Genomic DNA, 17,503 nt, shown 5'->3' with positions numbered 1-17,503 from the left:
AATTCTCACCCTTCCGATATTCTTCCCATGCCGGCTATCATCCCCCTTTTAGAACTAGTTCTTAGCTGTAATAACTTCGTATTCAACGATCAACACTTCGTCCAAATTCATGGCGCTGCCATGGGCTCCCGGGTTTCACCTAATTATGCCAATTTATTCATGGGTCGTTTTGAAAACTCAGCCCTCAATTCTTTCCCCCTTAAGCCACTTATATATCTCAGGTTCATCGACGACATTTTTGTCCTCTGGTCTGGTGATGAGGCATCTCTGAAGTCATTTTTTGATCACTTCAATTCTCTGCATAGCAAAATTAAATTTACCTGTAACTATTCAAGGTCATCCATCAACTTCCTTGATGTGACAGTGTCATGTAAATGTGGTAGGCTGACCACTGAACTATACAAGAAACCAACGGACAAGCGCCAGTATCTCCACTATGAAAGCTATCATCCCAATCACCAAAAAAGGAGTATTCCATATGGTCAGTTCTTGCGCCTGAAACGAATCTGCTCAGATCAGACTGACTTAAGTAATGTAGTTTTATCCACCACATATCATAAATCACTTGTCAATACCAATTCCATTCTTAGACGCCACCTCAATATATTACATGCTGACGAGCAATTAAAGGAAATTTTTCCCACTCCCCCATTAGTAGCATTCCGTAGATCGAAAAATTTGCGCGACATCCTCACGTCATCATGCATGATGAAGCGCTCGCCGGGTTGTTATCCCTGTGGTAGTACACGGTGCCAGACCTGTAAATTTATCGCGCCGTCCACCATTGCCCGTAGCACTTTGGGTGACTTCTGTTTGAAAATTCGTCATTCACTCCACTGTAATTCACCCAATATTTGTTACTTGATATTCTGCAGCAAGTGCAATTCACAATACATCGGTGAAACCTCCAACACAATGAGAAAAAGATTTTATGGCCACAAATTTGATATCCTAAATGCCCGCCAAACTCCTGTCGCCATTCACTTCAATCAACCTAATCACGATTTTGAAACTGATTTGAAAATTATATTGCTAGAATCTGGGTTCCGCACCGACATTAAACGTAAGAATAGAGAGTCCTACTTAATTTCGCAATTCAAGTGTCTCACACCAAATGGTCTGAATCTTAGTCCTGGCTCGTTATATCCGCTTATGTAAATTTAGTAGCTATATATCTATATTTATTTGTGCACAATTCTTGAATCCCCACTTTCAGTCATCGTCTGGTACTCCGTTAGATAATCCGTAACCTTCCCTTTTGTCCATTCTGGGCCACTCGTTTCCCATACTCCTGACCCCCCTTCCGCGAAACTGGGTTGGCGAGCCTTTTTGTTCACAACAACACCTTTTACTGTTCTTAAACGGTTAGAGGTCACCTATCCGTCTGCCCAGCTATTCATTGTACACAGACATGTGGCACCATGTCTCCTTTCCTCTTCCCTTTCTTTGTACAGCAGTGTATATGTCTATACTATATATACTTATGTGTGTCACCACTTCACTTTGTACCTGAGGAAGCGTGGACCTCCACGCGAAAGCTTGTACAAATTAAACTTAAACAAAAATCTTCAGTGTCGGCTTCTGTATTTTGTTTATAAAGTCTATAAGAGTTATACAGAAAATATGTGCATTTGGTATACAGAAAGGAAGAGTCTACAGAGAGTGCATAGGGTATACAAGAAGTACACTGGATGTCTACAGAAAGGCCGAACTTATTTTTCTAAGGGGAGGATACCTACTAGCTGTACTCTTTACAAAGAGCGTCTGTAGCAGCACCTTGGTCCGGCGATCTGTATGCCAATACCAATAACAACGACAAGATCTGCGACATCTTGCCACGAATGCGGTGGCTGAAAGAGTCGAACAGGGGTATCCCAAATTGCACAGTTAACAATCCACGGAGGTTTAAAATCCAGACGTAAAAAATCGCAAATCGCTACAGTCAGAACTGTCGCGAAGCGAGTGTGGCCCCCCCCCCCTTTCTCTCTCTCACTGCCGTCGGAAGCCCTGTAAACAAAGAAAAGAAAACGCTCATTCGCACTGCCGAGATCGTAAATTCCGTCTCTTCATTCCCGCTTTATACTGTACAGAAAACCTCCCAGGGCCTGCCGTCCCAGGGCCTGCCGTTCGGTGCCCTCTCTGGCGAGGGCGGCTGCTCCTTTCGCCCCCCTTCTCCCCATCGCTACGTCTCTAACTACAGTGTGATGCCGGCACTGCCCAGAACAAACGCGCGACAAAATGCCGTCTCAAAGCCTGAATAACCTAGGCAAAGTCAATGTTACCTAACCGTAAGTTGACCAACGTCGCTTCGATTTGTGTTGCTCCAGCGCGTCAGCCGTACTAAGCCTAGCCGTTCGACCGACATCGAGAAAACACGCGAAGCTGACACATTGATCAGCGATACCCTATTTTGAAACACGCTCATTCTCAGACCTTGCAAACATAGCCTTTCAAATTATAACTTGGGATTTTGTTATTGTGGTTTTGAAATTTCGGATTTTGAACGCTGAGTTATCGTGGCATTGCCGTCGCTCATGGTTTTATTCACGGCACCTCGCAGAACCTCAGGACAACGGTCGTGGAACCCCTGTTGAGAACCACTGCACTAGAGAATGCCTCTACCTTTTTATTTTCATCTGCTCTTTTTTTCTTCTAACAACGAGCATAACGCACAACTCGGAATTCCAATTTAATAGCGTGCTTGGTGTTATAAAACAAAAGTATCAACTCTATCAAAGCCAGATGTTGGATCAGAGCATTTATTAACAACTGTTAGGACCACCAAAGAAGACAAACCACAGCAACGTGAATTGCAAACCCTGATTCAACAATTATGACATACACATCACGTAAGCCTGACATTTTTCAAGTGAGGGCAGCCCACGGAAAATCAACAGGTGCTTATGGGGGCTACCGGATATATGTACAGTCAAAACTCGATAATATGGCCAAGTCCGTTCCAGCCAGATTTTGGTCGTAAAGCGAATTGTCACACTAACGAGAAACACCGGGAAAACATCGTTCTTCTCTCCCTCCCTCCTCCCACACACACACATCGCAAGTGGATCTACCACATATTCTGAGAAGCAGAGGATTCAGTGGTTTATTTACTATTTATTTCCGATAAAAATCGGTGAAAAGTGCCAGAACTATGCAAGAACTGTGCAAGAACTATGACTCACAATGAATTCACCTGAAAACGGGGTTGTGCTTTGGACGACGTCGTCCATACATGCGTCACCCGGGGCCACTGTACTTACGCAGAAGGATTGGAAGCAGGATGGTCATAATGGGGGCGGAACCCCCAATGTTCTCCTTCGTTCGTCCTCAAAACTCTGTTCATAGTCGGGGAGGTCGATTGTCGTAATGACGGGGCAGAATACACCTGTTCTACCCGATTCGTCCTCAGAAGTTCGGTCATAGTCCTGAATCACCAGGTATAACCGACCTTTCTCGCGACCTGATGAAACCGCGTCAGCTCGCTATGGCTGCGGTTGCACTATCCTCCTTTTATCTCGCACTTAAAAATGGGTCACCAGGGGGCGCCAACACCCCTATCTAGTTGGTGTCCAGCAGCAGCACGGCTCACTGTGAACAGGTTCCCCACAAAATCCGTACTCGAAAAGTAAAAATAGCGAGTTGGACGTGCGTTTCCCCACAAGGCTATTATTATTTCACAAAGGCGAAGGTCAGATGTTTTGAGGAGGGATGAATGTTTTGGGAGTTTGTTTTCGAGATTCACGCAATGCGATGGACCAGAGTACTCACCTCACTGTGAGTCAGTGTCACGCCACGCAGCACGAGTATTTTTTTTCTTTTCAGTTTCTAAAAATAAATTGACGTCATCAGGAAAGTTAACGTCACGTTCTTCACACTCTTGTTTTCATTTTCCTCTTTTTTGCAAGAATAAAAAATAAAATAAAGAGTAAAACGTTAGGTTGACTTGGTGAGTTTAAAACTTCAATTCATGAAATTAAATTTCCCTATTATATACCCTACAGGCAAATGCCTTTCGAAACATATTTTCTGTGGCGTGCTTTTTCTACTCTTTCTTTTTTCGTTCTGTGTTTGACATTGTTACTGAAACGCTCTGAATGTGTGGTGCACGCTAGCTTCATACGAAAGAACAGTAAAACCCAGGGAAAACCGCAGATAGCAAAGCCGGTGTTGGGATTCGAACCCGCATCACCTCCCAGTCTCGGCGTGGAGCTGGTTTTTCAGCAGCTGTCGGACGATGCATTTGTTTCTACAAGGTTCGCAAAATAAAATCGTGATTTGAAAAAAATACAACGCTTATTATCAGCCACAGTTCAACACAGTGGACAACATGAAAATAAATTATGAAACTGTCAGGGTGGGCTCATGGTAAAATTGAACGGGGTGAGCAAATGTCCGGTGAGTAATTGTCCTCTCCCCTGGAATGACGAGGGAATGAACGTGCGAACGAACACATAAGCGATCCGTAAACCCACAGCTCTCGCGCTCGTCATTCGGTTTTAAACACGCATAGCTCATATGCTTATAATACATTGCTCCACGCTGGGACTCCACCGCACCCTTGATTATTGCTGTGGAAGGAGGGATATGTTTATTAAAAACAGAAGAGTAAAGGTTAATCAGGTAGAGAGCCGACTTGCTATTCCAAAAATATGTGGAAGGTACAATAGCATGCGTATGCGTAATTAGGCAAGATGTGTTGCTATATGCATACGAATGTCAATATCTGCAACACTACACGTAGTGTAATATCACTATACAGGGTGTTGCACGAGCGGGCGACCCCTAATTATTATAAAAAATCTACGTGAGATAAAAGTTGGAAACCTTCTGCACGACACTCGTGAAGATCTTCGCCACCCAAACGGGTGTTTTCTCTGAGTGTACCTCATTGTGTACCTCAACTTGTCTAATTAGTTTAATTGAACTCAAGAATTTCCAAGAAAAGGTAACGGGTTTTTTTTTTTTTCGTTAATTAGAAAGCCCATGACCACAACACACCATTTCAGTCACAAATCCAGGATCTTTCACAATGTTTCCACAAAAATTTGACACCCCAAAACACGTAACAAACGCCAGAAAAACCGTCGCTCATCAAGGCGCGCGCGTTCAAGTTCGCCGACATAAAGTATGGGGAGGAGGAAAGGACAACACAGAAAAAAGCAAAGAACATCCGATATCGGTGATTATCAGTAACTGATGGCTGCGAACAGATAAGGCTGCGGAGACAAAATGCATGACTGGGTCGGTCTCCGCCCTCCCTGTTTTTTTTTTTTTTTTTTTCTCCTGTGCTGTTTCCATGCGCAGTGGGAGTGTCGGGCCTTGCCGATAGTGCCGGCACTGATGAAATCCAAAGACGTGCTCTCTGGGATAGCAAGTTTTCGGGTGTCAAATCGTTGGGAAATAGCTGAAGAAACCTATAATTACGATTGGAACAGCATGTTGTGGCAACGGACTTTCTAATTAACGCAAAAAACGTTACCTTTCCTTAGCAACGTTTTGAGCTCAAGTACGATAATTATTCTAAAAACGATAAAAATTCCCAGTGGAAGGGGACAACAAAAGGGACAAAAAACGAGACAAACACTGGGTATTTTATCGTTTTTAGAATGGATCACCAACCCGCCCGAATTTTAACTTTATTTAAGGTAATTAGCCTAATTAATGAGGTACACTCATGCAAACCGCTTGTTTGGGTGGCAAAAACCTTCACAAGTGTCACGCAGAAAGTTTTCCATTTTTATCTGACGTGGATTTTTTTTAATAAGTAGCGGTCATTCTCTCGCGCAACACCCTGTACATAATATAACAAAGGAACGATGTTCTGAATGCTAATGGCAGTTATGAAATATTATATAATATATACTTAGCCAGGCCTTTGCTGTCGTGTGCTCATGCTGGCGAATCTAATCATTTTTATTCGTAACCGACCACAAGAAGAAGTGGTTTTCCTATCTCAAAGGAAACGACTTCCATAATGAATGATACCTATTCTCAGCTGCTTTCTCCCTTTGTAGGTGTGTGCATGCTTTTTTTTAGAGGTACGGAACCCGAAAGTTTCCTACACCATCTACGGGGCAATCACCCTCCAAACGACACAGAGAGGAACGGAGTATTCCCCACTGTCGTTAATCTGACTAAGAGCGCACTACATTACATTCACGATGTGCCCCCCAACGGCAAAATGTAATAATAATAATTCGCGGCTTTACCTCGCGAGACAACTGTGATCTTATGTTGAGCGACGCCGCAGTGGTCGTGTCTGTGGATTAATTTTGCCCACCTGAGGGTTCTTTAACGTGCGCTGAAATCACGACACACGGCACACCACATTTAACGTCCCTCGCGGAAGACGGCGTGTCTGAGCAACTTGTATCATTACACCAAGTCGCCACCGTCGTCGGCCGGGTTTGAACACGCGATCTTGAGATCAGTAGGCGGACACGCTACCGACTGAGCCACCGAGGTCGGCAACGGCAAAAGAGCTAAGGCGCAGGCAGACAGGGAGGGAAGGAAGACGACACGTTTTCTCGCGTTTCTCTGTCTTTCTTCCCTCCCTGTCTCGAATTATCCTCGAATTACAATGCACAAGGTCATCCAGGGACTTGAAAGAAACCAGCACAGACGCGCTCAACATGGACACCACTGGCAGCTCCTCCTTTGTACTTTCCGGTTCCGGTTCAACTTCAGCGCCACCAGGAACATCTAGAGTTGCAATCATGAGTGGTCAGAAACCACTGGCAGTTTCAGGTGGTTGTGCATGGGTGTATTTCTGAGGTCGCAACTTCGCTGTATTTTTTTCTTTTTTCTTTTTTGGGCTACAACTTCTAGGAGTGGTTTGTACGCATAATCCTACGTCTTCAGTGCACAGCTTGTGTGCCATTTAGTCGCAGAACGGTCGAAAACGACCATCGACAGAACTGCGCTTTTTGGTGGTTGAAACAAGCCATTGTAAATTATCCACACCATCTATCAAAAATATCGCGCTGTACCGCCCTCAGCATACAGTTGTAACTTCTTTTGTTCTGGCTAAGTCTCTTTACGAACAACGGCAGTTAACACGAAAATTACCTTACTCTCGGTTCTATTGTACCTATGCCGAGACATCCACCTAAAAACCGAGGTTGGAGTGACCTAGCCAAAGAAACCAGCTTTCCAAAGGTGTCAGTGTCGTCAGGAAGAGACACGCACGAGCGGTGCAATCCTTTCTTTCCGATTTGAAGTTCTCCGATTTCAGGGGAGGAGTGGGCCCGCAGCCTTAACGAGTTGTCATAATAACGGGGGCGAAATACATGGTGCTTGTATGGAGACGAAACGGTTCCTTAGAGAAACGGTACACAAAACGAGGATGTCGTATTAACGAGTGTCAAAATAACGAGTGTAGACTGTATATGTTCGAGTTCTGCCGCTGGCACTCGCTGACGTATGGCGAATTCTCGTGGTCATTTCCTCGATACAGCCGGGCAGCGGATCGCCCAACTAAATATTCGGTGTCGTCATCCACTCTTAACTCGGTAACTCCTAACGACGTGTACCCTCTATATAGACGTAGTTTTCACAATATCGTAGAGGTTACACATCCGATACCTCTCTGATCCAATCACCTGCACTGTCGCCCCCTTTCTCTATCGAAATTGCTTGGTTCATGGCCAAATCCATCCCATCAACGTTCTGGCCTCAAAGCTCTTTTGACTTTTTGGGCACCATAGGACTTCGATTCATATTGTGAAGGGGCTTATTATTTCATTCACCACATTACCACCAGCAATGGGGTAGAGTATAGCCCCTTGCGATGAAACTCCCCATTCATCATCTCAAAATAAAGTTGTTGTTATCTCCCATTCTGATATTCACTTTTGCCCGAAGGCACCTAACTAACGAGTTTATTATAGAAGTGTGGATAATTAGTTGACTAGTGATTAGATATTCTCTTCGAGAGAAGGTCTTCCTGGCCGTACAACCCACCTACAAAAACTGTATGGACGCTCTAAATCCTGTGACGGACACGTGCCGGTTAAAAAAGTTTCCGCAGAAAGTGCAGCCGGTACACAGCCGTAACCTCCTGGAAGCAGCCGTAACGGTTATCAAATAGCAAGCCCAGTCATCCCCATCGCCAAATTTCAGCAGGTACAAAGCCGTCACGTCGGCATGAAACGGCTTGTGTGCCCGCTGAATAATATGTGTGCCTCTTGAACCGTGTACTCGTGTGCTTGTTGCGTAATGCGTGTGCCGGCTGAATATGTGTGCCTTCGTTGGAGCGTACTACGTTGCTTCGCGCTCCGCCAGTGAGGAGTGACATGGCACCGCGTATTCTTCCGCAGTGCATTCCTTCCCGCTTTGTTGCCCGTTGTCTGCGATGCAACCTCGCCTTTGAGAAGGATGACAACCTTGCTTTTTAAGTACAGGTTTAATGTTTGCTTAAGGTAAGTCAACCTAGCTGTGATGCATCGTACGACGCTTGTGTTTTACTCGTGGTTAACCATCGAAGTACATTCTGTTGCAGACGGTGGACGCATTGCAAATGGCGGCAGGAGAGGATCGGCTACATCGGTGAAGCGACGACGTACGTTTAGTGTTGCAAACCCATTATAAGAAACATGTTTTTTTTTCGTAAAAAAAAACATTTTTTCATGTTTTTTTTTTCAATCGCCTTAAGTGAAAAAAAAAAAACTGTCGTCACAAAACCACACAATCATACAAGGCACATCCTGTTCCTGTTACAATTCCCTTCTATAATTGACGGCTTGTTCATTATAGTGTTACCCCATAGTTTCGTTTTTGAGTTCAAGCTGAGCAACATCGAGTTTCGCAAAGTTTCGGATTACGTCGTTGTTGTTGTGACGTTGGGATTTCTCTTGACATTATTCACCAGCGTTAGCCCGCTGCTCCCCTGTGGATGTCAAGCAACAACAAGATATGCTTCGGCCAAGATCGGACATTTGGCAGTACTTCAGCACAGGGCATGACTGACATGAGTGACAGCTCTGCTCGCAAAGCAACATGCAAGTACTGCGGGGCGATGTACGCATTTCCAAAACGCAACGCGGATGCGAAGCCATATCCTGTCCTGTGTGAGGTGTCCATCTGACAAGAAATTGGAAGTTGATTCAAGTCACAAAGCACGTTCTCGCAGCAGGAGCCCGACGGCTTCTAATGAGAAATCACCGATGGCGAATGTGACGGGTGCGAATAGTCAGCAGGCTTCGGCTAGCAGCGGCATAGATCGATTCATAGATAAGGTGTCTTCAGCGGCACAGGTGGATGCCGATTCTGCTTTTGCGAGAGCAGTTTACTCAAGTAATATCTCTCTTCGACTGCCTGACAATGAGCCTGGAGGGCTCTGTTTCGAATGATCAGGCCCTCGTTCAAAATGCCGACGCGATATATGCTGACGTCGCAGCCACTCATAGACATTGCGTCTCGCCTTCTGAAGATTCTGCCCTCGTCAGCCGCATGTGAACGTAACTGGTCAGAGTTTGGCATCATCCACACAGCAGTTAAGAACCGACTGAAGAATGACAGAGTTGAAAAGTTGGTGTTTGTTCACTCCTACTTGAACTTCAAGAAGAAGAGGGAACGCGTACGTGATGTCAGAGACACTGGAAACATTTCCTCAGATAGCGAGGGATCGGAATAATGCATCCTGATTCCTGAACGTGTGTGTGTGCGTGTATTGATTTTATTTTTTGTTTCCTGTTTTCTAACAGAAAATAAACACCTTTCGTTGCGCACGACACACTTTTTATATTTTTCCAATTTTTCCGGGAAAAAACAGGAAAAGAACGGTTTTTTTCACGCGCAATCAATTTCTCCGGCTTTTTTGCAGCTCTACGTACGTTACAAGAGAGGTTACTTGTACTCTTTCGTTATAGGTGACCGTGGGGCTGTATCGATTGCAAGGACGTGAGTTACATAATGATGTACTATTCCAGCACTCACGTTGGAACAATAGCAGCGTGGTATTCACTTCGGTTTCTTTACAGGTTGTTTCCTGTCTCAACGGTCGCACATACGTGTGCAAAATTGCAACTGCTTCTCACATCGAAGCGTGTCTAGTGCCACTTGCTTGGGCAATTGTTCGTCGGCCATTTCGTTTGAGGAACTGTCGTGTTCGTCACTAAGGATGATCTTGATTGAGCTTGGCAGTGCCAGCCTGTTCGAAGTTTCGAGGATTGTGTGTTCGACGTTTGGAGGACTGCCTGGTGCATCGGATGGGTTGTGTGTCCGTGCAACATGTGCTCCATATGTGTGTGTCGGGGTTAGTGAACCGTGTATGCTTTCCATTCGGCAAACGATGATGTACTGGATACAATTTAGGTCCATGTCCAGTTTACGTCCACCACTCGATTTGAACCTTGAAATCTGCATACCTGGATATAATTATGCAAGGTGCATCGTAATTTGTAATTAATATGCGGCGCTCGGTCGCACAAATTCCTCTAGAGACCCGTGATTCACGGAAAGTTCTGGCAGCGGCGGTCATGCCATCTCCATGCGCCCATTGTTTACCTACGAGTGCCTACGCACACCTCACCCTCTTCCCGGCATTCTTTTCGCCGGTTCTCTCTCGCCCGTCGCTAGGAACGCGTACCACTTCCGCTAGCAGACAGCAGCCGCGCGTGTTATGGAAGTGCATTTGACTCTTGCATTTGATTCGGAGTGACCGCAGATGGCCGTTTTACATTTTTCTGAAGCGTCGGCCACCAATACAAACCTTCTCTTATAGACATCTCCGTTTTCATTGACCTCCTGAAGAAATAATGACGGGGCTACTACACTTGACAGCAAATGCACCAGTGCAAGGAGGCTGAGCGCCTCACATGGAAAATAAAGTCTCAGATATCTATAAGAGAAGGTGTGTTTCGGTGGCAGACGCTTCAGAAAAATGTAAAACGGCCATATGCGGCCACTCTGAATCAAATGCAAGAGTCAAATGCACTTCCATAACACGCGCGGCTGCTGTCTGCTAGCGGAAGTGGTACGCGTTCCTAGCGACGGGCGAGAGAGAACCGGCGAAAAGAATGCCGGGAAGAGGGTGAGGTGTGCGTAGGCACTCGTAGGTAAACAATGGGCGCATGGAGATGGCATGGCCGCTGCTGCCAAAACTTTCCGTGAATCACGGGTCTATAGAGGAATTTGTGAGACCGAGCGCAGCATATTAATTACAGATTACGATGCACCTTGCATAATTACATCCGGGTACGTAGATTTCAGGGTTCGAATCGAGTGGCGGACCTAAACTAGACATGGACCTCTTTTTCTTTTTTTTGCGAAGCCTGGAGGTCATTTTTCTGTTAGGGAACTCGAGAGGCACAATGTGTCTCGCGTATTAATGGGTACAAGTAACCCTTCAATACGTCCGGTACACTGTGGCTCCTGGCGTTAGCAGGGATGTCGTACCAGTTGTTTCAGGGGGCACAGAGCACCTGGAGCTTTCGCAGGCACCGCGTGCCTCTTGAAGTCAACTGGCACATTTTTTAAAACTTGTGCCAGTTGATCAGACGGCACCTATCCGTCACTGGGTTTAGAGTCTATGCTGCATATTTTATTTTAAAAAGTCTGGTGGAGCACAAAATGTACCCTACACAAGAATTCATGATTAATACCGTATGTAATTTGTGGGATTATACATGAAGGTTTCAAGCTTCGGGCTTTCCAGTTGTTCATACCAAAGCCGCGGACATATACAAGCCGTAAACTTGCCGCCTTGGCTGAGCAGGCAGACCTCACTTCTCTCCCCCCCCCCCCCCCCATTAAAACACACTCTCTTGGAGTTCGTGACTGTTGTGGTTGCTGATTATGTAGCTCCACAAACGCATTGGCTGAAGTTGACTCACACTATAAGATTTATGCCTTTGCGCACTAACATAATCTAACCATGAGGCTTCATGTCATGCCCATGCTTGGGTGTAGTATAATTATTCGCTCACTACCTCATCGTTTATAATCTCATATTATCTCATACCCTCTGAAAGGTACAATTTCGGGCGGTCGGGTGAAGGGAGGTTCTAACCCCCGAAAAAACCCTCTGACTACGCCAGTGAACCTTTGTGCCTTAATGGAGTACGGTAAAGTGACACATTTCATCACTCATTGTCACTATATGTATTTGTTGGTGCTGTCAACGCATATTCCACATGCATTTTGCAAGACACGTGCAGATAAAAGTAACGAGGAATACCTTCGGCAGTTTAAGGGAGCGAAGCATGAAGAGGGACTTCACCATGACTCTGAGAAAATAGCCTCTGTTTTCATAACCTACGACCATGGAATGCAAGTGGTAAAGAATATCAGCAGTGCAGTTCTTTTCTCTCTCTCTCTTTTTAAATGGTCAATGTTGGATGCGTGGCATTTTCGCCACTATCACATTTCATTTTGGGTAGGAGGGCATGGTTAGCCCTTCTCTTGCTATCACGCCCATGAAGGTTAGAGAGCGTTCACCAGAGGGTCATGTGGCTCATCAGCTGTTTCACATCGACGCCAGCAGCGACGGTCACAAGGTCATGAACTACGGTTAGAAGTATTTCGGTGTCTCGCATCACGGCTGAGTTTGTTTTTGCAGTTGTTGCAAGAACGGCCGAAGAACAAGGTTACAGTGCACTTAAAGATTCGCTTTCTGGTAAGTTATAGTTCCCATTTTTTAAGGTTCCTTTTCACGAAGACACCCATCAAACTACACAAGATGTTACTTGGTGCGACAATTTTAAAATGAAAATTAAAATAAAAATACTTTTAGTACGCCGTGCTTCATAGCCTGTCACAATACTATCGGCACATATCAACATGATCTTTTATACTTGAAGGGTTGTGAAACTTCGACCCAAATGATGTACAATGAATGTAAATGAGGGTTACAATGCTACGATATGACTCAGCGCTTCAAGTTTTAGAGCAAAATGGTATGGGTGACACACAGAGAATCGGAACCCCCGAAGCTCATGCGGCTGGGACATCAGCGCAGGCATCAGTGAAGCAGCCTTGAGAGCGGTCACATGCTTGTGAAAGCCTATAGGACCAGATGAGGCACTCAGTCCCCTCACGCCGTGGGTCTACGCCGAAACGAAAAAAAAAATTGTTGTTCCTCAATACTTACGTGCAGAACAATGGGTACGCAACGAACCGCATCAAAATGTCACAATCCCCTTTAAGGAGTTCTTCAAGTGTCTTCCTATCGCACCGCCAAACCAGAGCGAGGAAACCCCAACGTCATCTTGGTTGTGAGAGGGGATGTCGAAAAGAAACGGTTGTGTATAGGATTTGAGGGTGTATAGGATAGGAGAGATAACACGCGCGCGATCGCGTCCGACTTTCGTTGGGATCGCACTTTCCTTCTCCCAATTTCAGGAACTGTCACTTTTTCTACTATCACTCTGTGGGCTGGGTTTGGAACCTCCTTTCGTCGGTCTGAGAGTGATTCCGCTCAAAAAGTCGTCGCGCGTTCTGGTTCGGTGCTACGAAAAGCACGACGCTCGGCTATTTTTTCCGATGGGATAGCTCATGAATATCACTCTCAATTATTATTAACTTGAGTGAATTCGGCACGCTCTTCACATTGGTGGGGTAAAAAAGTGACCTTTACTGGGCAAATTTCCGACTTCAGTTCGCAAAAATTTACATAATTAAACTTACGGTAGACGACATTCACATCAGGAGTTGGCAAAAACCTAGTAATAACAAATGCAGTTGACCGCAAGATTCTAAGTGGCGTAGTTTTTTAATTCAATGACACATTTTCTGGGACACCCTGTATGTAATACTGCAGAAGACAAATATCGGCATCGGTTCTAACCAAATAAAATAGAACACGAAAAGTTTTATCAGATACACTTTTCGCTTTCTTGCACTTGCGTTCACACTTTTCTGCTTTTTATATTAAAAGCCGATTGTGCAGCCGATGCCGTGGATAATTGCCTTTTTGTGACAGTAAAATTGCGAGATGGGGGGAGGAACGACGAAAAACGACAGATATACAGGCAGACTCTGAAGCCTTTCTCTGTGTGCCTGTATTCGTCGTCCCTAGTCTCGGTGTTTTACTGTTATGGGTTACTCAGCAGCGCACTTGTTTTCCTTAAGCAACTCTTTCGGTGATTTGTCATGGTCAGCATATTACAGGGAGGGATTCCGTAACCTTGTCTGTATGTGCACAGCCGCCAGTTTCGACCATATACTTCAAAAATGTTACGGACGTGTGTTTGAACAGCTTATTCCAAACTGAAATTGCCAACAAGACCCCGCACGGCTGGAGGACCGTGCGCGAAAACGCTTCGGAGTCGTGGGTACTACGTTGCCTAATTGTTTGTTCTGTGTCCACGGTAGCGTCGTGGATACTCCACACGTGGGGATCATAACCAGAGGTCCAAGGAAAAAGCAACTATTCTAGTGACCGTTTCATGCTCGACGTGTGAGCGATAAAACAGTTGGTCTTTCTTTCAGATGTTCCTTTATTATCGCTCGCTCATCTCCAAAACAAAGTCTATATGCCAAACAACTGACCTTTCAATTATAACGTCTAAAGTTTTCGGTAAATACAGATTCAATTCGATAAGCACCCTGCGAATTAGTTTGCGTTTGTGTTAAGCCCGATTTCTCTTGCAATTCAATTTGTACACAATGCATTTTTGACACCCCTTTCAGTGTAAGTTGGGCCAACAAGCAATATTCTAAGTGTAGCAGCTACACCCTAAAAGTGGGTGTAACAACCAGTCCTGGGGTGGAACTCAGCTGCAAGTAATCGCTTGCGGCAGTTAGCAAGAGAGTCTACAGAGTCTTCTTTGTCAAGACGGGTGGGTCAGCAGACAGTGTCTGTGTTCAATGTGTCTGTCCTGCAGCGACACCACAGTGTTATCTCTGCTGCTGCACAATCAATATACACTGTGAAGTTTCGCATAGAAAGACTTGCAACCTCGCGGTTATGTGCCGAGTATGTGATTGCCTGCAGCCCATGCAGTAACTGCACAAGAGTGGAAGTACACCCAGGAGTTGCTCCATCCTACAAAACAAATTAATTCTAGAGTATTACAGAGCCATTTATTGTGTTCAAAAAAATTTGCTTCACACACGTATACTTCTAATACTCAAACACTTATTAAGGCTTCATATACTGGAACTTTGTAGCCACAGGTCTCATTTTTGAAGCATCAGTCGAGACACACAGCCTTTCGGAAAGACATGCTGAATTGTACAGCTTGCGCCAGAAGTCCACGGAACACGTGAGCGGCGTTTTTCTCCGCGCCGCGCCACCCTAGCGGCGGCCGGAAGTTGGCGGGAGTGGACAGGCCCATTCATTTTGAGGGGGCGCAGGGCATAACACAGGCAGCGACCCACCGTGGCGTTTGCAGCAATTAACCCACAAGGGCATGCCCGTGGAGCGTTTCACCAGGCAAATTCCTATCGCAGTTCGCAGCTGTAAGATAACAGGAATGACACAGAGCGACAACAGTTGGCTTCTGCAGTTTCTTTTCTCTTTTTCGTTCTCGTCTTCCTTTTATTTTGTATCTTATTTATTTTATTACCTTGATGTATCTTTAAGATATCATTTTTCTAGACTATTCAGCAACATCCGACCACACCTTCTTCGGCTGTATGATGCTTGGGGTCTCCCTCAGCCCATCATCACTGCAACTGTACAAAAAGACAAAGCCTTCTTCACCTCAGCACTAGTTCAAGATGACCGGCGACAGGATTAGTCTGGAGCGGAGGCGACAGATCGTGTCCATGTCGCTTGCAGGGCATTCTCAGCGAACGATTGCTCGAGAGGTGGGATGCTGCTTGTCTTCGGTGAACCGTATCATTCAGCGCTTCCGTGATGAAGGGCAACTTGAAGATGCACGAAGGTCTGGACGGCCGCCGGCAACGACGTCGGACGAGGACAGGGCAAGGATTGCTGCAAACGTGGTTGACCCGTTTCTGACGGCTGTCGATCTAAAGAAGGAGCTGAGCCTCGAAGCGTCGAGTACAACCATCCGACGAAGATTAGTGTGCCTCGGGGGTCTCCGTTCCGGAGTCGTGGTTCAGAAGCCCGCGCTGAAGCCGGAACACCGAGAGGCAAGACTGGACTTTGCCTAACGCTACGTGGAGTGTGACCCCGCGCAGTGGAGCCACGTGCTGTTTACTGATGAGGCAACGTTTAGTACGAAGTGGTCCCAGAGGAGGTGGGTTTGGCGTCCTCCTAACTGCAGGTAATACCTTGAGAGTCCGCGCCTGCTTCGAGACGGCCCTATTCATCTTTTTTTTCATTTTCAGATATCTACCCCAGTACGTTCACAGCGTGGTCTCCAGTGGACGGTACTCCGTGAGCATGTGGGGCGCCCTTTCGCACCAGTGCTTGGGACCTCTTGTCCGCCTAGACGGCCGCTTCAACGGAGCAGCATACGTTAGAGCCACCGAAGATCATCTGCTTCCATACGTCCTTGACGGTCCTTTCCCTGACGTTTGCTTTATTCTGCAGCAAGACAGAAGCCCGGTTCACATGTCGTCCACTGTCCAGCGCAGACTAGACGATCTTGGTATCATGCAGCTTGAGTGGCTCGCGTGCAGCCCGGATCTGAACGTGAATGAAAGTATATGGGGCATGATGAAATTCCGAATGAGCAAAAAGCGGGTGCCAATTCGGTCCAGGACGCCTTACGGGAGGCGATAAACATGGAATGGACGTCCCTCAAGGAAGACGTAGTACTACACCTCGTGAGGCGGCTCTATCAATCGCTGCCAGACCGCATGTTCGCTGTGATCTCCGCGAACGGGGGGCTTCACGCGATACTAAATAAAATATTAATGAAGTGTCATTTGGCTCTTTCTTCCCTCTCTTGTTTCTAAGTCAATATCGTACGCTTTTGTTTGCCAGCGCCCGCCATCCACAAAATAAAAGGAATACGAGAACGAAAAAAAGAAAAGAAACTGCAGAAGCAGTGCAGCAGCAGACGCATTAGAAGACGCTTGCAGAGCGACAACTGTGCCTGTTGTCGCTCTGTGTCATTCCTGTTATCTTCCAGCTGAGAAGTGCGATATGAATGGGTGGTTTGCAACTTCCTGTCAAAATGACGTAAGGGAAGTTGCAATGTCACGTGGATTTACGCTTCCGGTCCGAAGTTCAGCTGGAGTCTTATAGAGTAAGTGCGATTTTCAACCTAAAAATAAGCTAATGTTCCGGGCGTAAATGCACTAATTCTGCGGAAAAGGGACACATAATGTATCGCATGCCCTTGGATCCTGCGCCTTTGGAAAAATGTTGTCAACGTAAACGAAAATTGGACTAGGGGGTGTAGGCACTTGTCACCAAATGCCGTGCTGTGTACTTATCACGTTGAATTGTTCGTGGCTGTGATGAGATTATCAACTCATAATATGAATAGAATATTACTAAAGCCACAGCTTCTTCCCAGACTAAAAGAAAACGATTACATGCGTACTATCGTCAGAGTGCCGAAGATTGCAGCGTAAAATACTGCCTGCACATTTAGTTGTGCCATATCTGAAATGCTGCTGTTATCTTTGTTATTTGAAGCGT

This window comes from Ornithodoros turicata, chromosome 1, assembly GCF_037126465.1.
Source record: "Ornithodoros turicata isolate Travis chromosome 1, ASM3712646v1, whole genome shotgun sequence".
Taxonomy (NCBI): domain Eukaryota; kingdom Metazoa; phylum Arthropoda; class Arachnida; order Ixodida; family Argasidae; genus Ornithodoros; species Ornithodoros turicata.
This window is presented reverse-complemented; position numbering follows the sequence as displayed.